This window comes from Typopeltis vanoorti, chromosome 2, assembly GCF_054136105.1.
Source record: "Typopeltis vanoorti isolate ZY-2024b chromosome 2, IOZ_Tvanoo_1.0, whole genome shotgun sequence".
Lineage (NCBI taxonomy): Eukaryota > Metazoa > Arthropoda > Arachnida > Uropygi > Thelyphonidae > Typopeltis > Typopeltis vanoorti.
This window is the reverse complement of record NC_143550.1, coordinates 157440006-157460625: the sequence shown is the minus strand read 5'-3', so window position 1 is coordinate 157460625 and position 20620 is coordinate 157440006. Positions and strand designations below refer to the sequence as shown.

Here is a 20620-nt window from a genome sequence, read left to right as displayed (position 1 = left end):
AGATGTGGCGCTGGGAGGATGTAGAACCGTTGATTTTTACTTGCATTGATCTATTCTGAAGATATGAATGGATTAAGTGAACCATTTTTAGTGAGGTACCGGCTGAGATAAGTTTGTGCAGGAGTCCAAAATGCCAGATTTTGTCAAATGCTTTGGATAAGTCTAGGAAAACAGCGCCTGTGCACTGGTGCCAGTTGTAGCTGGTGGTGATGTATTCGACAATTCTGTGGATTTGCTGGGTAGTACTACGGTGTTGCCTGAAACCAAACTGTTCTTTAGGGAGGATGTTTAGGTCATTTACTGAGGTTTGGAGTCGTGAGAGGATGACCTTTTCTGCAACCTTACCCAGATTTGAGATAAGACTGATTGGACGATAATTTTGCGGTAGGTGTGGGTCTTTGCCTGGCTTATGTTTAGGAATTACGTCAGCCAGTTTCCAGGTGGAAAGAAAATAGTGAAATCTTAAAATTGCATTTATTATACTGGTCAGGTGCACTACTGCTTTTCGGGGCAGAAGTTTAATCACCCGATTAGTAATGCCGTCTGGCCCAGGAGCTTTTTTGTTCTTTAATTTTTTAATAATGTCATATAACTCAGCAGGTGATGTTGGTGCAATATGGTCAGTGCTGGAGATAGGAAGTTTGAGTGAGTGTCTGACCTTGCTCTGAATCTTATATATGTGGTCAAAGTCAAAGTTTCCATACGAAGGCCTGCATTGCTCCTCTAAGTTGTGTTCTATAACTTCTGCTTTGTCTACATCTGTGTGAGCAAGGCCCTGATCAGAGAATATTGGGGGAAGGGATCTGTCTTTGTTTTTGATATTTTTCAGTAGTCTCCAGATGGAGTGATCAGTAGGAGAAATGGAGGATAACTTTTCATCCCATACTTGGTCTCTATGGGCTCTGAGTGCATCTCTTACTGCTCCATTTAATCTGTTTAGATTTATTTAATCTTGTGGTGCACACGTGTTACGGTATCTTTTCCTAGCTCTGTTTTTGTCTCTGATCAAGTTCATGATGTCTTCAGGCAAACAATCTGGCTTGCGGGCAGATTTGTAGGAGGAAGCTACCTTTATAGCAGAATTAATTTGTTTTGTGAGATTTGTAACTGCAGTTTCTACTTCTTCTTTTGTGCGTATGTGAGGAACAGGTCCAATATAATCCTTCAGTGCTGCTGACAGTCTTTCCCATGCAATTTAGGAGTGAGAAGGAGGACATAGGTATTCTTGATTTCCCAGTTGTAGTAGAATTGGATTGTGATCGGATGATAGTTCATCCATAGATATGATGCTGAATTGAATTCGGTGGGGCCTGCCACAACAGCGTTGCTTGATCCTAAGTAATTGTAAAGGATGCAACCATTCTTGTTTGTGGTTGTACAATTCCACGCAGGATGCTTGGAATTCAGATCCCCAGCAATAATGTTGGGCTCTCTGGTGCATAAGATGGCATTTAGATCAGAGTGAAGTAGTGATTTTTGGGGTGTAAGCTGAGTAGATTTTCAGTTTGCCAATGGAGCTGGTGACTACTTCAACTCCTGTGATCTCAAAGTTAGTGGTTGAAGGAATGCTCACAGAGTGGTGCTTAATGTGGTTTTTTATAAAGATGGCAGTGCCGCCGCCTCTGTAGAGTAGTCTGTCATTTCTGTATAGGTGATAGCCCCTTATTGTAGGATTGTCTGAGGGTTTTAAATGAGTTTCACTGATTAAAATAACACCTGGTTGATACCTAGATGTGAAGTATCGGAGTTCCAGAATTTTGTTTTTAAGGCCATTTGCGTTCCACGCAACTATCTGAAGAGATGCTGGAATGAGTTTGTTACTATTCATTTATGAGAGCTGTGAGGATGACCTGTGTTTCACGAAGAAATCTTTTAGTGGAGGTTTCAGTAAGGTTTGATAGGCTGAAATTTTGTAGCATGTTTGCTAGTGAGGCCGTAATAACAGCTGTTAGGTTTTTAGGTGCTGTTGGTTAATTTTGTTCTGGATTTGGTCTAGTTGTACGGGTCACATCAGCATAGCTTCTTGTTTGCTTTCGGGTGTCTCTATTATTGGAGGTCTCCGACTGTGGCCGCTGAGTCTCCGGTTTTGATGTCTGGGCCTCTGGTGTTCTTGTGCTGAAGGAGGAGGGCTGATTGATTGCCTCCATCCGTCTGTTCTTTGGGTGCTGAGTACATCCTTTGTAGTTCGCGGGATGAGGGCCACTGCAGTTGGCACATTTGGCCGAGGTAGTCCTCGGCTTTGTACAGGTATTGGTTGGGTGACTGTCTCCACATTTTAAACATCTATATTCCGCTCTGCATAGATTCTGGGCATGGCCAAACTTCTGGCACCTGTGGCACTGCCCAGAAGATGATCTTTTACGGAGTGGTTCCGGTGTGACGATGAGACCACAGACTGTTTTTAAGTTGTAAATATCCTTGTATATTTTATGAATCTCAACAAGGACCAATGGCATGGGAGTCCTGTCAGCTTTGTACATTCTGCTCACTTTGACTGGGGGTAGATCCTGAGAATTTAGGTCAGCAGCTATTTCTGCTGTGTCAATGTCTTCACAGACACCACGAAGGACTACTTTTAAGTTTTTTTCAGAGCTGAGCGCAAAGGTATGATACTGGATGGCTCTGTCGTCCAGTTCCTTGGTCAACCTTCTGTAGTCTGTCACTGTTGCTGGCTGAATCTTTATGCCTTCATCCATGTTTTTGGCCTTAATGAAGCCAATATGCAAATTGGACATTGTCGATCTTAAAGCTGCCCACTTATGCTTTTCTCTAAGGATGATCGGAGGCACCTTTTCTTTGGAAGAAATAGCGGCGTCCGAACCCCGAGAATCCTCTTCCATTTCAGTATTGTCATTGTGCGGTTCATGTTGTTCTTCGCTTTTTGCGTGCGCGCACTTCTACAAAGTCTGAAGAAGTAGAAGGCGCCGATTCTAAATGATCTTCAACGGCAACGCCTGAGACACATTCGGGGGGAAACGTGTCATACAATTTCACTTTTCCCGGCCAATTATCACTCAGCAGCTTTCCCAGTCTGAGGAATTCCTTATATACTTCCTCGAATTTGGTTTCATACACAAGTTTAGCCATTTCAAGACACAGATGGAGAAAGAGTAGAGATTTCTCAGGTGTCCCGAGCAGGTAAAGATAATCCTGTGGACTTTGGAGGGTCCACTAGCAAATTCCGTAGAAATTCTTAGGTGTCTACCAGCAATAAAATGTCACTAGAAATAAACAAAGGCGATACTAGCGGCTGTAGGCCTAGAGAATCGCCCTTGTAATTACAAATGACTTACCTGGATAAAGCACTATGGAAAATATAAGCATAAATATAAATCGCTAAAAACATATCAAACCAATTCATAATTCATCATCAATAATACACGACACTAAAAACTAACACACGATCCACCATTTTCATTCCATCATAAACAAAAAGAAGAGGAACGTTATTTCCTTTGGATTATTGATATATTGATATTTATTGATCCTTATCCTTATAAGGACTTGCTTAAAGGGGCGAAGCAAGAATGCTTTTCATCTTCCCCGTTATCTGTAGAGGACAGTGTATGGATAAGGTGTTATTGAGCAATTAAAGCTCTGATCATGGCAGGAGAGTAACAGCAATAGCCGAGCCTCAGTTAGAATTTCATTGGCTACAGCAATGCCATCCATTACCCTCCAAGGATATTGGACTGAATGAATCAATCACCGCATCTCACGGTCGATTGACCCCCGATATTTATTGATATTTCTCATACAAGTTATTTATTTAATAGAATGATAATTATTAAATGGTGTTGCAAAAAAATAACATAAATCTTAAAATTACTAAAATAAAACTGAGATCCTTATTGAATATTTAATAATATTACATTTTCCAATAAATTATAGAGTAAGTTTTAATTTTTCGAAATTAAACTATGTATGTTTGTTCTTAGTTCCGCATTGAAATGGAAGGATATTTTTTAATTCATTACTTGTACAATAACTTTTAATGTTATTTTTGCGTGAAACATTCTTAATACTTGGAAAACATTAAGTCTTTCGAAACACATGAATTACGGGTTACTTATATTTTTATTTTTATTTATTTATTTATTTTTTTTAAAGTATAAGCAAACAACAAGAATGCTGATATACACATGGTCCAATCAGTAATCAGGGGGAGTAACAGAGATTCCGATTACCATAATCGGAATCTGTCTAGACGGGTTGGTTGATTTCACTTCCATTAGCAGGAAGTGAAATTAACAATTATTTTTCCATTAGCAGGAAGTGAAATTAACAATTATTTTTCCATTAGCAGGAAGTGAAATTAACAATTATTTTATTGTTAACAATAAAATAATTCAATAATAATAAGGAAATTTTTATTCATTAATGTTTTGTATTTCGTCACTTAACATTAAAACTTGAGTTTTTTTCTTGGTTTTATTCGTTGACTAGATATTAATAAATGATATACACAGATTGCCAGCAAGTTTCACCAGCTATTCTGTCTGGCTTTATTGAGCTCGTTGTATAGTTTTTAGCGAAATGAAATTCTGGTAAGGTGAATGAATTGATTAAGCCTTTCCAGATGTCTTTCAGAATCATTCCTTGATTTCTATTTAGATTTTCTCTAGAACGGAGTACAACTGAGGCTTCTTTGAAGTCAAATTAAATTACATAGGCCAAACATCAAGAAGCCTGGAAATTCGAAAAAAAAAAAAAAAAAAGAACATATAAGGACGTGAACAACAACAGAACAGACATTTCAGGATTAGCCCATCATTACTCGATCTCTAACCATACCATCGATTGGGATAACAGCTCCATGTATATAGAAGAATATTTTTGATGCAGAAACTTCAAAGAAGCCGAGGTTGTACTCCGTTCTAGAGAAAATCTAAATAGAAATCAAGGAATGATTGTTAAAGAAATTATTGTTAAATTTTATTGTTAAAAATAAAATAATTAAATAATTATAAAGAAATTGTTATTGTTAATAATTTTATTGTTAATTTCACTTCCATTGCAGGAAGTGAAATTAACAATTATTTTATTGTTAACAATGAAATAATTAAATAAAATTGAATTAACTTTTGGTACTAATAAACTGGTAGAAATATTGGAGGCTGTATTGCGTGTATTATTATTTGGAATTGTGAACCTTTTCTTTCTTTTTATTTTATTTTCCTCCTAACACACTAGAGTTTACGGAGAGAGAAAAAAAAAAAAAAAAAGGAAATTAATAGCTGATCTCCATCTATGAAGCATCAGGTCAACAACCGGGATTATGAAGTCTCTCATGGCAACGCATCGTCAATACTAAGTTCAGATGTGACCGGGCGAGCTTCTTTTTCCTGACTCCTGAGGGTGCAGTTTGAATAAATGAGTGCTTTAATGGGGCCACTCGCTTATGAGAGACACCGCTCTGCATAGTTGCCCGTTCTTCAGAGAACGTATCGGATGCATGGGGAAGGAAAAAAGGGGGAGGGAAACAAACTGACAACGCGACAGAGCAGGCCAACTACATCTCTCAGCAAGTCCGGTTAAACCCGCGCTGTTGACCGACTCTTGGGTGCATCGGCCCCGCGTATGAAGTTTCTCTCTTTTCTTTTTTCTTCTTTTTTTCTTTTTTCTTTTATTTTTTAATCGTTCACACACCTCGGTAGGTATTACGCTAATAATACACTTCTTAGAGTTCTAATTGCACCGAAGTTTTTATGACGAATGCACTATATCTTTCTTTTAGTCATTATTGTAACGTGAAAACAGATGTAGTCAGAGCCAATTAGTATTTAAAACTTCCACCTATAATCACAGAGAAATAAATGAAAGGGTTTTTTGTTTTTAATGATTACCATTGGTTTAAATCACCGTGTAAAAAAAATAATAAATAATAATAAAAATAACAATGGAAAACACATCACGCAATGGTTGCATGAAAATGGCATCATAAATTAGGGAGTGGACCGTGCAAAATGGCTCGCGCGGGGAAACAGATCATTAAGATGATGCATTTCCACGAGATATGAAAATAACTTTATTTTCGAGTGAAAGAAATGGGGGGGGGAAAATTCACTTACAGTACCCTTCCAAAAGTTTTGTAAACCCTGATTCTGTTAGCTGATAAAAACAAGAATCGCAAAACAGCGCCATAATAAAAAAGAACGAAATAAAAGAATAAAGAAAAACAAAATAATACAATAAACAACAGCGTAATAATAATATATATATATAATATATATATATATATATATATATATATTTTTTTTTTTTTTTTTTTTAAATAGGAAAGAATCCCATCCCGCTACAAAGGTTGTCTAAGAACTATTATTACAGTTACAGATTTGAATATATTTCCTGGATGATGTTTAGCGTAATTACAGATGGTTTTCAATTATTTTCTAAATTTAAAATAATCTTTATTAAATTGTGTTATGTTACGATTGTGAACCAATGGTCCTTCTGGTACAAAACTGTTAATATTCGTTCTAAACTTGAGAGGCACCTCGATTTTCATCACATGGATTTTTCTGAAAAGTTTTGAGCTCTCACAGTGTCCAAATACGTTGGGAAAATAAGAAGAAGAAAAAAAACACTGGCCACAACCACGTAAAAATCGCTTGCAGTGCAAAATTTCCAGGATCACCTTGTAAAGAAAGTCGTTGAACTCTCTGTCATCTTCGTATGCTTGTGATGTCATCGAAAAAGACATAAAGATGGGTTCTCAGGCGAAAATTATCAATGCCGAAATAAGATGGGTGTAAACAGTTATAAGGCATGTAAATCTAACTAAAGATCAAACACATCAGAGTAATAAAAAATATCATTTTAACATAAATGTGTAGCTACCAAATTGCATTTTATCATTTTGACAGTAAAATGAACCCGAATATCCATAAGATCACCGTGGGTGTTCTCACGCAAGCAAAAAACTTGTCTCCTCTTGCTGCAAGCAATTCTATCGGAAGATGTTTATAATTGACTCACAATCGTGCGATCTTTGCTTAATTAACATTTACTTGTGAGTTACGCATACTCAGAATTCAAGTTTGTCATGTTTAATTTACTACTGATCTGGAGCTATGCCCATCAGAAAGATTAATTATTCTTCGCATTTAACTACGTAGCGATTTGATGCATATCGGATTGTTGTGAGTGTACTTATGGTATAGATGCAGAATTAACCGAACAAAATGCAATCCATATAATGAGATGGATTATTTTCCAAGGTCGTTATTTGTTATAAATATTATAAAAAAACATCAACAATCAAAATTATGTAACGTTTGCTTAAAAATCAAATATTTCGAACAGAAACAAAACTAAAAACTGATTTAAACAAATATATAACACAATGGAATCTGCTCAGGTGGAAACCTGTCATCTTATGAATTACAAAACAAAAACAATTATACGGTTTAAAATAAAAAAAAAATCTCTCAGACTCTGTCGTGAACACATTATCGTTTCGACAAAACTTAAGTCTATGCAATAAGGCTTCGCAGAGTTCAAACCTAAAGGGCCTTCTGTGAATTTATTTTTTATGCTAAACATTAGAGGTTAACATAAAGAATGTAACTTCGGTGCCGAATAATTCCTCTCTCAAAAGAACTGACAGTTTGTCCAAAATACGAAAAGTGACAGTTACACTGGACCCACTAGTTTATGTGGAGTGGGTAAGAAACTTGTAAGTTTGTTATTGGGTTCAAAAAAGTAGAAGAAAGAATAAAGTAACTGCTTCAAAATCTTGACGAATCGTTCTGAAATACGAGAGCAAGTCTCTTGTGATTCTTACGACTCGCAATCTGAAGAAAGTTGTGGTGCTCACCAACTGTTTGAATTAGTGAGCACCAAAACTACATTCATTATGGTTAATCACATATGTCAGGTTAGAGTGAATATGGTATCAACGCAGAACATGGGATCCTTTGGAAAGACACGAAATTTGTTCAAGAAATCCTTTTATTTATGAACTGCAAGGTTCTCTTGTTTCGGCCTAATTTGAATTAGAATGGTAGAAAGATTGGTAAGTAGTTGCAATTCAGTTTCACATTTTAAGTTTAGTTCTGTCAAGTTTCCACATCAACAGATTCATTTCTGTCATAGTTGTCATTCCTGTGTTAATTGCGTATGTTCTTTTAGTCTGTTTGCCTGTTTTTTTTAGGATGAAAAAACGGTAGGTTTTCCTGTAGGATCAGTAAGGAAATTTGTTTTTTGTGAGCATAGGAAGAGTGAAACGAATCCAACAAGTGAGTACATATTTTGCGAAATGCTTCTATAAACTGTGTCGTCCACCAACTGTTTAAAATCATGAGGGCCTTGATTTAAAAAAGAAGCCAATCAAAGGGTCTACTTCTGTGATGATTGATTTCCACCTGAGGTTGCCACAACAGAGGATGGTTGTTTAGATTGCGTCAAAGTAAATAAGATTACGGCCAAGGTCTGTTATGTCTGTGAACTTCATGCGTTCGTTCTCCAGGCAGTTTGGAAAATTACCACCTTCGCATGTGACAGACTAACTCAACTTCAGTTTAAAAAAGTCTAGTCATAGTGTTAACAGTCTGAAAAAAAATATATTCAAAAAATTAGATTGAGTAATTAACAAGCCAAAATAAATGTTCTAAAAATTAAGTAATTAACAATCTGTCATTTATTTTTATAATGTTTATTTATTTTTTATTTTAAAAAAGTTTACTTTTGTATTTATTTATATAGTCTAAAATAGATAAATAAATATCCTAAAATTAATAAAGTCTAAAAGTGTAAATAAAAATAAATATTCAACACATTAATAAATGAATTAAGTCTAAAATTTATTTATTTTTAGGATATGTATTTGTTTATTAAGTCTTAAAGGCAAAATCTTATCTTAAAGGCAAAATCTCAAAATGTTTATCTTAAAGGCAAAATCTACAGGACAGTAGTGAGACCAGCTATGACGTATGCTATGGAAACTGTGGCCCTGAGGAAAAATGACATCAGCAGGATGGAGGTAGCGGAGATGAGAATGCTTAGGTGGATGTGTGGTGTGACCAGAAAGGATTGTCTAAGAAATGATTATGTAAGGGGAACGGTGAAAGTTACGAACTTAGGAGCAAAGATACAGGAGGCAAGGTTGAGATGGTTTGGTCATGTGATGAGGAGGGAGGAAGAGTATGTGGGAAGAAAGGTCATGCAGATGAATGTGCAGGGGAATAGGAAGCGCGGACGGCCAAAGAAGAGATGGAGGGAGATGGTGGAGGAGGACTTGAGGATGAAGAACTTGGATGTGGCTACAGCCCAAGACAGGAGGTTGTGGAGGAAACTCGCTACAAACAGCGACCCTACTTAAGTGGGAAAAGCTGCAGAAGAAGAAGTATTTGTTTATTAAGTATTTGTTTTAGAATATTTATTTGTTTATTAAATATTCATTTTAGAATATTTATTTATTTTAGATTATTGATTGATTTATATAATCTAAAAATAAATAAATGATCAGTCAGGAAATAAATAAATAGAAATTGGAATGGCAGCACCCCTGGTGACAGTACATATTTTTAAATACTGTATCAAGTATTTATACTTGATACAGTATAAATATGTATTTAAAAATGTGATTCACTTTGCACTGACAGTATTCGTTAGCTGCCCGAATAGGGTTTCTTCAACTCTGCAAAAGGCAGATTTATCTAATACACTTACAGTTCAGAGCGTTGCTTCGTCTCATCCACAATATGTAAGTTGATTCTACTTAATTTATTTTTCAGCGTGGTTTCTACAATACGATAATCAAAGAACTTCTTTACATAATTTTACGGCTGGGAATTGTCTGTAGAAAAGAAAAATATCGATTGCGTTGTTTGTCTAGCATAGACATAAAGCGACGAAGAATGTTTTGATGTACTTTTTCATCGCCTGTCTCTTCAAGAAAATCTGTTTCCTGTTTCCGTGAGAGTACGCGCCATACATCAAAAGTATATATATTATAATAATGGCCGTTATCGGCTATGATATGAGCGTTTACGAACAGCAAAACCATATCTCTATTTAAATATCAAATACAGTTCTCATTCCAAAAGTGTTGACGGTCAGCTTAAAATATTTTATGGCATGATATCTGTAGCCATAAGATTTGCTATTGAAAAAATATTATTTATAAATAATTATATTATATATAAAATAAAGTAAAAATATATATTAAATAATATATTTTTTTTAAATTTTTAATTCTTAAAATTTTCTTTAAAAATTATCAGTTTAACAAATACTCCTTTTATTTATTAATATACATTTTATATATATAATACTCGATAGAGGTAACAGATATCGGTTGATATCAACCATCGGTTGATATCTGTTGATGTTGATATCTGTTACCTCTGTTGATATCTGTTACATTTATTGTTGATTTATCGTTGATGTTGCATTTATCGTTGATGTTGATGAACAATTCGGCTTTAGGAAATATCACTCCACAACGCTACAAATTTACAGAGTTATCGAACATATAACCCAAGGCTATGTATGAATGGCACCAACACTCTGGCGCAGTCACTCAGGCATTTGATAGAGTGTGGCATCGCGGACTAATTTTTAAACTACACGAAGTTGGTATTCCATTACCACTAGTTCTACTTATCAAATCATATCTAAATAACAGAAAATTTAAAATAAAACTCAACGGTATCAGATCCACAGAGAAGAGAATCACGGCCGGAGTCCCTCAAGGCTCTCTGCTATCTCCCCTACTCTTCTCCATATACATGGCAGATCTCCCCAAATTGTCTCCAGCTATCACCGCTCTGTATGCCGACGACACAATCATTATAGCCAGATCCTTCCGTCCACACCTGGCCACAATCAAGCTGCAGAGAGCAGTCAATGAATTAGAGGATTGGTACACCAAGTGGGGTATCTCAATTAATTCAAACAAACGCTCTGCAGTACTTTTCACCAGACGTAAAGCAGAACCGAATACAAGCATACAAATGTTTGGTAAAATCATCCCTTGGCGTCTACCAAATATCTGGGCGTTCATCTTGATAGACGTCTACACTTCAAGTCATATATGGATAGTGTCGCCACTAAGGCAAGTCAGATCATAGCACAGCTATATCTACTTTTGAATAGGAACAGCTTCCTAAGCATAAGCAACAAAATCCTCCATTTCAAATCGGTAATCAGACAGCAACTAACTTACGCCTCTCCAACCTGGGGTCACACGACTAAAAGCAACATCAACAGACTTGAGATAATACAGAATAAATGCCTAAGAATGGCATTTAATGCCCCATGGTTCATCAGAAACATCCAGTTACATCAAGAAGCCAATCTTCCAGATATTATGACCTACATGACAAGTATTGCGGAGAAATTCTTCACAATCACGGATAATCACCCAAATCAGCTAGTTCGACAGGCAGCGGACTACAAGCTCTCAGATCGTTTCAAACATAAAAAACCGAAATCCTCTATCGCAAGAGAAAGCTGACACAGGCCTCAATGCTCACAATGAGCAGGTAAATTACCCACAATAATCTCATCACCCACAATCTAAAATTCACATGAAGGGACAGAGTCAAGGACTTAGTCCGTCAACTAAGTTCAAAGTTCACATCAGATTGTGGTGGTGGATGAGGAGAAAAAGTCCTTTTTAGGACTTCCAGGGTAACAAATGGCAATGCTGTACCCAATGGAGTTTTAACTGAGGCTCGGCTATTTCCGTTACCTGACTAGAGCTTTTAGCTCAATAACACCCCATCCACACAGATTTTCTTCATTCAGATGACGGGATAAAGAGTCAAGGACTCAGTCCATCGCCCAGTTCTTTTAAGAACTTTACGAACATCAGATTGCGAACACCAATGATGAGTCCCGGTCCTTTTGAGGACTTCCAGGGTAGCTGATGGCAATGCTGTAGTTAGTGAAGTTTTAACTGAGGCTCGGCTAATGCCGTTACTCAGCCATGACTAGAGCTTTTGTTCAATAACACCCCATCCACACAGATTCTCTTCATTCAGGTGACGGGATAAACAGTCAAGGACTCAGTCCATCGCCCAGTTCTTTTTAGAACTTTAGAACATCAGATTGCAAACAAGCAATGAACAAAGCAACAAACGAAGTCAGATATGCGCTTAAAGACCATTGACCAACAATGGAACAACAAAATAGAACAACTAAACACAGAAGATCAACACATATGGAAAATCATGAAGTCACTTCGGTCTAAGCACAGCACATATACCCCAATCAAAGGGGAAAACAAAATAACATACACAGAAGAAGAAACAGCAGAAGCCTTCGCAGACAGCTTATAAAGACAATGCAGCCCCACTATGACAAGGCAGACCTAAACTTCATCCAGAAAATCCATAAACAAGTACGCAAAATAACCTGGAACACCAAACCTGCCCAGAAAACAGAACCCGCATCACCAAAAGAAATATATCAGGTCATCAAAAAACTAAAAACCAAGAAAGCCCCAGGTCCTGACGAAATCACGAACAGAGCACTTAAACTACCCCCCCGCAAGGACATGCACCTGGTAGTTATCGCCAACGCCATATTACGACTAAAACATTATCCAGAACGCTAGAAACTAGCAGACGTCTTTCTCATCCCTCAACCAGGTAAGGACAAACAATTCCCAGAAAACTACAGGCCCATCAGCTTACTATCTTGCATAGGCAAATTAGCAGAACACATAATCCTTGTAAGAATCCAAGAAGCAGCAGAAAACAACAACACAATACCTGACGAACAATTCGGCTTCAGAAAAGAACACTCAACAACTCATCAAATCTACAGAGTCATAGAACATACCACTCAAGGATACGAATGGCGCCAACACTCAGGAGTAATCTTCTTAGACATAGCCCAGGCGTTTGACAAGATCTGGCACTACGGGCTACTGTGCAAGCTACACAAGGCCGGAATCCCAACACCGCTCGTCTCCAACTCATCAAATCTTTCTCTGTTATTAAAATAGAAGGAATCAGATCCACCGAAAGAAAAATAACGGCCGGTGTCCCCCGAGGCTCCCTGCTATCTCCTGTGCTCTTCTCCATATACATGGCAGACCTCCCCAACCTATCACCAACCATCACTGCACTCTATGCCGATGACACAGTCATCATAGCTAGATCCCTCAGACCAAAACTCGCAACTAAGAAACTTCAAATCGCAGTCAACACCCTAGAAAGCTGGTACAGCAAATGGCGAATAGCAATTAATCCGACAAAAGGTAATGCAATACTATTCAGCAGAAGGAGGAAAATAGAACCCGAAGACAACATTTGAATGTTGTCTTCTGGTTCTATTTTGGAAAAATAATCCCCTGGCAGGAGACAGCAAAATACCTAGGAGTACACCTGGACAGGAAACTAAACTTAAAGACGCACACCGACTATGTCATCACAAAGGCCAACCAGACCATAGCACAACTGTACCCACTCCTAAACAGGAAAAGCCTCCTAAACCAAAACAACAAAATTCTCTTATACAAGACAGTAATAAGACCCCAATTAATCTATGCCTCAGCCTGGGGACACACGACAGAAAGAAACATTAAAAAACTGCAAACAACTCAGAACAAGTGCCTCAGGATGGCACTAAATGCAACCTGGTTTGCCAGGGTGCGTTTAGTGCCATCCAGAGGCACTAAATACCAACTCAGTTACCTCAACCTCAAATAAAATAGAGATAAACGGATAAAGTGCCAAGGGATCATTCCATCTGCCACAGAAGTTAACAGTTAACACATCAGATTGCTAAACATCAGATTAATAAGAAAAGCAAGGTAGACACCCTGCGGTAGCCGGGATAAGAACAGCGCCGATGCAAATCCAAGTATGTCGTAAGAAGCGACTAAATGGACGCTGAGTTTCGAGAGTTTGAGTCTTGCTCTCTTAAGGTTTTTGCCTTGAGGGAGCAATTTGAGTCTCTGGGGAGGGTGTTCTCCAGCCTAGTGAGGGGCTTTGTCGGTGGATGCCTTTCCCTGGAATATGAGCGGTTCTGCTTGGTGGCAGGGTGACCACATCTAGTACTTTCGTACTAGATCTAGTACTTTTTATAAATTTTTAGTGTTCTAGTACGTTGACCAACAGATCTAGTACTTTCTTCCTTCCAAATAATAATAACAACATGTAGACCTATGAGTTTAATATTTTTTTCTTCTCCCACCTTCCCATATGTCACATTCAGTGACACAAGCATGATTTTTCTCTTCTTTTTTTTTCTCCCCTTCTCACTAACCTTCTCTTCCTCACCCCTGAACTCATACTCACGCAATCCGACTGGTATTAGCTAATGAAAATATATTCTTTGCTATTAAAACACCTCTCGCGCGTTATATGATCACTACAGCAATGAAAACAAGTGGAAAAATTAAATATTTTAATATGAATAACCACTTTTTATTGATGCACAGCATAAATTGAACCCCATTGAAAAGATGAATCCAACCGACAATGGGCAGTTTTAAGACATAGAAATGTATATCTAGGGGCGTTACGAAGAGCTTGATAGAGAATGGCAACTGTTGAAGACTGTAAAAGCATTTGAAAAAAGTTTTTTTTTTGGAATAGAGTTTTTGAAATGAAAAATGCTGTAGGAGAACAAATATTCCCTAATTTAGCAATATTAGTTAAAGCTGTACTGTGCCTCCCTCATTCATCAGCAGCAAATGAAAGAATATTTTCAGCAGAGACAATAAATAAGAATAAAATAAGAAATCAACTACAAACTCCCTTGATGAACGGACTCCTTTTGACAAAAGAAAAATTGAAACTTTCGTGTGCTACAGATTTTATTATTTCTGAAGAGTTAATTAATTTAGCAAAATCTGCTAAAAATAATGAATAAATATTTCCAGTGTTTATCTTGCGAATGGTCACCCCTGTATATGTGTAAATAGCATATTAAATAACTGAAAATTTAATGTTACGTTATTTTAAACACTAAAAGTTATATATTAAATTAATACACATATTAAGTGCTAGAGTACAATTGGGTCTTCTGTTGTGATGATTGAGAACTGCAGCCCTTGGACTCATAGATGACTACAGTGAAGTGAATTTTGACTTTTTTCTTTTCATTTTTGTCGTACATGTGTTAATTTAGAGGTTTTACATCGAGTTCATCTATGGTAATAAGGTAGTATTATCGTAAAATGCCCAAAACAGAGTGAAAGCAAATAAAAATCTAGTACTTTTTTTCAGATCTAGTACCTTTTTCTTGCATAAATTGGTACGAAATATTTTTGCTGAGTGGTCACCCTGCTCGGTGGTGGAGAAGCCCGTCACTGAGTGCAACCAACGCTGAGTTGGACGGTCTTTAGGCCACTATGGAGTCGTCTAGGGATCGTCCTAATTTTTAGAGTTGGCTTTATTTAAATATCACTAGTCCTTTTTTAGGACTTCCAAGGTAGCGGATGGCAATGCTGCAGCCAATGAAGTTTTAACTAAGGCTCGGCTAATGCCATTATCCAGCCATGACTAGAGCTTTTAGCTCAATAACACTCCATCCACACAGATTCTCTTCATTCAGATGACGGGATAAAGAGTCAAGGACTCAGTCCATCGCCCAGTTCTTTTTAGTGATTAATAATTCATAATTATTAATCATTAATAATTCAGATTAATAATTCATAATTCATAATCCACTGATGTTAGTGGATTTGGAAAAAGCTTTCGATAGTGCAAAGCGCAACTTCCTGCACTAAATCCTAGGGGAAATGAGTGTGGCTTCTTGTAGTAAAAATAATTAAAAGCATCTATAATAGAACAACATTCTCTGAACACATTCCCGCACGTAGAGGGATTTGGTAAGGCTTCCCCCTGAGCTCCTCTTCTTTTCTCTCTAGTACTAGAACGTTTTTTAGATAAAATTGACGACTCTCACGCAGTGAGAGGAATACCGCTGCCCATAGGCTCCAAACAGAGAAAGACTGTCGTGTATGCTGATGATATTGTTGGAATCCTTCGGGATTCGATTCGATTTATATTTCCTTCTCCATACTGTGACAATTCACCAACACAAAAACTACTCAATTCCTGTCGTAACAGACTCACCTACTTTAAACCAAAGTATCTATCTGTTCTTTCAACAATAAAGCAACAGTCATCAATCGTAATACCAATGCTGTGACACACAATCAACTTAACAAGCATCACAGAGGCACGAGATAAAGTTATTTACAGGCAGCTCATCGACTTCTTCTGTGGCCACAGGGAACATGAGTACGCAAGGCTTTTTTCCATCTTCCTCCCCCCCCCCCCCGCACACACAAAGAGGGTTTGCCCTGCCGATCGTTTGAAATATTCACTAATCACCCATCTGGCAATCTAATTAAATACTTTATTGATATTTCCTACCTTGTTTTGGGGCCACTGGCCATGCTGGACCATGTGCAGAGATGCTGCCAGAGTGGTAATATGTAAAACACTAAAAAGATCTGCTACAGATGGGATTCGGGTGCTTCATCTTAGCTCAAAGCAGCTGTACTGGAAACTTTTCGATTTCTTTTGGTTTTGAGACGTCTAATCTGGGCACGAATGAAGAGGTGCTTTTACGAATATCAGAAACAGCCGGGACAACCTTTTCACCGGGATTTGACTTGGAGAATCGCTTAGCCGATTCTCGGTTGAAACTAGTGAAATCACATTATCGCTGCAATTGAAACTGTAGGGCACCTCTTCTACCAGTGCAGCGCATTTGGCTTAAGCGCTTAGGATCCCATTGCAGTTCCTCCCATTATTGAAAAAAAAAAAAAAAAATACCTAATTTTTCTCATCAATGTTATAAAGTATCACATATGGAAAATACGTAAAAAACATCTCCTCACTGAGAAAGATAGAATATATATGTATTTCGTATGATGATACAGCCGGTGGTTGGCCGAGTGATTAGCGTATCTGCTCTCCAGCCAAGAGACTGCGGGTTCGAATCCCGCCTGAGGCATGGATGTTTGTGACTATCTTCCACCTTCATACATCCAAATATATATATATATATACACTCTCCCAAAATAGACTGGGTAACCATGGGAGAAGTAGACTCAACCCTCCCGCAATTTGAAAGGCCTTCACCCTGTAGTGGATTGAAAATACAGTCTGAACATCATCATGATACAACGGCCGTGAGCTCCTTTTACGGGGAGGTATGACATACTCTCAAAAAAGCGGTCCTGAGATCTTTTAGGATGGGATCAGGTCTCCTCAATTTGTTTTTATCCGTTTATTACAATTTGCAGGCTTTTATCCTTCGTGTACTGGTTTTTATTTTTATAATATTTTTTGATATTCTTTTTATCTGTTTACTCTTGTTGGGTTTTTAGTGTATTTTTTATTTTATTTTTTTCCTTTTTGGGACTTTTCCTTTAATGAGTGAAAAGTCAAATGACCATTTTAGAAGTAACCGGGAGGGGGGGGGGGGGGTCAACAGAGGCCTCTTTCACTTTCTCTCTCTCTCTCTCTCTCTCTCTCTCTCTGTGTGTGTGTGTGTTTGTCGAATCTCAGCTCCACTTTTATGCGCAGAAGGCCAATGATGAGAGACTCGAACTCACACAATGGGATTCATTATTTACATGTAATAATGGAAATGAATTTTGTATCCCATAACTCTTAGCATGGAAGTTAATAATAGTTTATTTATTTTATTTTATAATGGTAAAATATTTAATAATACTTTATTCCTTAACACGTTGACTGCCACAGCAATTTAAGGATTCGGGTCTCAGAAGCCAATTGGATTTAATCAGATTATTCAAAACCCCAATTATAATGCATAGTAATCACCAAAAAGCATACAGAATGTTTTTTTTTTTGGGGGGGGGGGGAAGGTCTCACGAGTTATCTCGTAGTTGGCATATGTAACAGAAAGTTCTTCGCAGTAGCCAACTACGACAACTAAAGCTAAAGCAGAGTTAGTGACATGTGTGTAAATTCGTTAGTAGTGAATCAAACTTAGTCGAGTACGTTACATTTCTTTCTTTCTTGAGTATTTTGTTTTATAATTATTATTATAATATATATTTATAACCCCACAATATGGATAAGAAAAGACCACTGACTCAAGAAGAACTTGAGTACTACGCCTAAGTGAGTCAGAATTTAAAGAGATTTTTGCTGAGGATGGTTACGACAATAGCGATTATGAACCTTCTGAGGATTCGAGTGAGGATAGAGAAGATGAAGTCGTCCCCGAGCCTGAAGATAACCCTGATACTTCCCAAGCAACAACATCAAATACGAAACGATAATTTGTGGACGATAATTCATATGCTGAGTAAGAAATTGCAAAACTTCCACGAGTAAGAAATGCCGTCCGACAAAGCCATGTCAAATTTGTACTCAAGCTAAAAAAAACGACGAGAAACGCGTTATTATCGTCCAGCCTGCGAAGAGAAGCCAGCACTTTGCGTGGAAGGTTGTTTTAAAAAAAATATCACGAAAAAATAAAATTGTTCTATTACTTTGTATTTGATTTTCACTGTATGAATAAATTTTCTGTACGCCAACTTTGATTTTTTTTTTTTTTTTTTTTTTTTTTGTTCTCTTCGCAGAAGCCAACTATCCTTAGTTACGCTTATATATTACGAATATACTCGTAGCTGCACGAAAAAGGCAAGTCCAGCAACTACGAGATAACTCGTAGTCGACCCTCTACCACGTGAGAATTCAATACTCCTTTAAAAACAAGAAAAAATAAATAAAAAGGGAATAGTAAATCAGCAGAAAGCGTATTCGCAATGTTTAACTACGCAAACAATAAACGCTTCGAATTACAACGTGTTGCCGTGTTCTGTTTGAGACGATTGCCATAATTCATAACGTTACGTGACAACGTGTGTACTTGGTAAACATTACCCATTGTTGAGTGGCTGGCTGTCACTTGGAAAAGTTTGTACGCATGCGCAAAGTATCTAATGATATTTGGCGGAGATTTCCTTAATTAGAGCCAACGTTATTAGAAGACCATTAGCATTTGTCATGGCACACCAAACTACCCTGAGAACTAAAATACGTAATTGCTTTATTAACAATTAGCGTGCTCATTGCTGCTATTAAATTTCGTTTTTTATATCTTCCTTCAAGGGATTACGTGACTCTTTTTTTATTCTAATAATTATGTGGGACAGTCATAGATGAATTCACAACGTGTTCGATTCACGATTTGTGTTCTACGTCTCCTCTAAAAATTCCCACATTTTCTTCAAAATTTACTCAACAAATAGACGTTATTATTAATAATAATTTTTATCATTAATAATGTTAGTAATTAGCGATTTTTTAAAAAAAAATCTTAAGATATGTCTTTATATATTGATATTATATAACACACCATTATTTTAATTTAATATCTTTAGTACATTAGACCGTATTCACCGCTAAGTGAATCTAAGGAAATATGTCGTTTATTGAAAGATTTTCATCCAATTTTATAGTCATGTTAAGTTACATTTTAATTGCGAGATTTTAATAACGCAGTGACATGTAATAAACTGCATTTATTAAAAAAAAACAAAAAAAACGATTCGTTCCTAGATTACATCAGTTATTTTGCAGTTATAGCATTACACCATCTCATCAACATGATGTAGTCCAATTAAGTTCAAAAGATGAGAGATTTAATCAACATTAAGATTAAATCGAAAATTAGATTAGCCTTGAGATTAAAATTATCTTAATTAAGCTGTAATACAAACAAAAAAGATCCCAAGATGTAACAAGATCTTCAATTCAGCTTCTCCGCTTTTAAATATCAAAATCTACTTATCCCTTGTCGTCTTAAATATATTTGACAATTTAAAATAACAGTACAAGGACGCTTGTCACCATCCACCCCTTATATCAAAGTGGTAGTATCCTGATGTCATGATATCCTTTAATTATAACTAGAGCGGGAAAGCACGCAATTGAGTGTGACCCAAGAACAATGGGGCCCCCCACAATGAGACTTTCCAGATAGTTTCAACCAACATTCAGGATTCGGAAAAATAATTATTGGAGTATTGTAAGATTTGAATATTGAGTTAAGTATTCCAATCAAATATAAGATATTTTGTGTCTGAAACATGATAATGAACTTTATTAGGGAAAAAAAAATTCTGTCTGTCAGGAAAGCTATATATTTTTAAATATCGGATTTCATATTAATATTTTATGATTTGTTTTAAAATTAAGGCTTATTTTTTGAAATATTATTTTAATTAGGGTTTAAGAATAGCTAACTCTAAAATTTCAACTGCTATTTCACTGTTGTGTAAAATACAATTTTAATCTTAGTATTAAACATAGTAGCTGTCGATTCGAAACCGCATATTCCCTCGCCGAGCCCTTCGTTTCCCACTGTATCCAGGGTGTTAACATCGGTGATGTGACTCAAATGAGATAGACGTATTTAATGGGTGTCAGTGAACAGCCGAGATCAGATGAGCTTCCGTATTTCCCACGTTCCATTTTTTTTTTTTTAATGGTTTTCCCGGTGTCCGTTAAAGTCCTCTAGGGGGTCGAGACACAAGGTGGGCGTAAACTGAGAAGGTCACCACGATCCATCTTGATATGTAGCGCTAACTCCGTCAGGTAGGAAGTTCTGCGAAGGAAGTGTCGTGATGGATCTTTGAGGGGTCCCAACAGGGAGGAGAGAGACA

General features: G+C 37.0%; 1 long non-coding RNA gene across 1 annotated transcript in view; it reads right to left on the bottom strand.

Moving 5' to 3' along the window:
* Positions 1-7367: 7367 nt before the first annotated feature.
* Positions 7368-20620, bottom strand: part of LOC150109562 (uncharacterized) — a 72989-nt gene continuing 59736 nt past the window's right edge. Inside the window, exon 3 of the long non-coding RNA XR_016549924.1 lies at positions 7368-8552. This is a non-coding gene — a long non-coding RNA (uncharacterized LOC150109562). The remainder of the gene's footprint in view (positions 8553-20620) is intronic.